Source organism: Centropristis striata, chromosome 16, assembly GCF_030273125.1.
Source record: "Centropristis striata isolate RG_2023a ecotype Rhode Island chromosome 16, C.striata_1.0, whole genome shotgun sequence".
In the NCBI taxonomy this organism is placed as follows: domain Eukaryota; kingdom Metazoa; phylum Chordata; class Actinopteri; order Perciformes; family Serranidae; genus Centropristis; species Centropristis striata.
In genome coordinates, this window is record NC_081532.1 from 1,686,870 (window position 1) to 1,687,670 (window position 801).

Consider the following 801-nt stretch of genomic DNA (forward strand, 5'->3'; position numbering starts at 1 on the left):
CATTACAGCACACAAATTGTAACAGTTAGTAGAATTAAAGCATGACCAATTAAACAGCCTAGTCATTAACAGAAACCTATTAAGACATTTACCAGGCTATGTATGAAAATCCTTGGCAGAGTAACGCAATCCAATTGCATTCCCCATTGTCTGTGTCTCCCCACCAGCCTCTCTGATCCACACAGCGACGCTTAGCAGAGCAGGGATGCGGGTAATACTCACTCAGTCCGCCGCCAAAGAATTAGGGAACGACCGAGAAAACACTTTAGAGGCTGACTGTCGACATGTCGTTCACATTCAGCCGCACTCTTCTCCCTCTCTCTCCTCTCCTGTAGCGGCTCAGGCGGATGGGGAGGGAGGGAGGAGGAGAGGAGGAGGAGAGGGGGGGGGGGACGTGATAAGACTGCAATGAGGTGGAGGATAAAAACCGGGAGGGAGAGAGAGAGAGAAGGAGAGAGAGAGAAAAAACCGATTGGCTTTAGGATGCAGGTCCGCTTCTCCACAGTGCAGCCCGTGGGAGCTGCGGCACTGGACCGCTGGACAGGCGGGCAATGCGCGGAGTTGTAGCCTGCGTAGTGATGGAGAATCCTCTCTTCATCTCAAACACAACTGGGTAATTCATAGAGGAGAGCAGAGAGGAGCAGAGAGGAGAGGAGAGGAGGAGAAAACCGGGGGACGGACGGAGGTGCCGGAATTAATCATGCAATAAGGCGGCGCGCAACTGCTAGTTTGTATACGAGGCATAAAAGCGCGCAGGGTGGTTCCTCCACTTCCTCCACTTCACTTCCTCATCATAAACAG

At 52.2% G+C, this 801-nt stretch overlaps 1 pseudogene; it reads right to left on the reverse strand.

Moving 5' to 3' along the window:
- Positions 1-201, reverse strand: part of LOC131988239 (SLIT and NTRK-like protein 3) — a 48,456-nt pseudogene extending 48,255 nt beyond the window's left edge.
- Between the last annotated feature and the right edge of the window lie 600 nt (positions 202-801).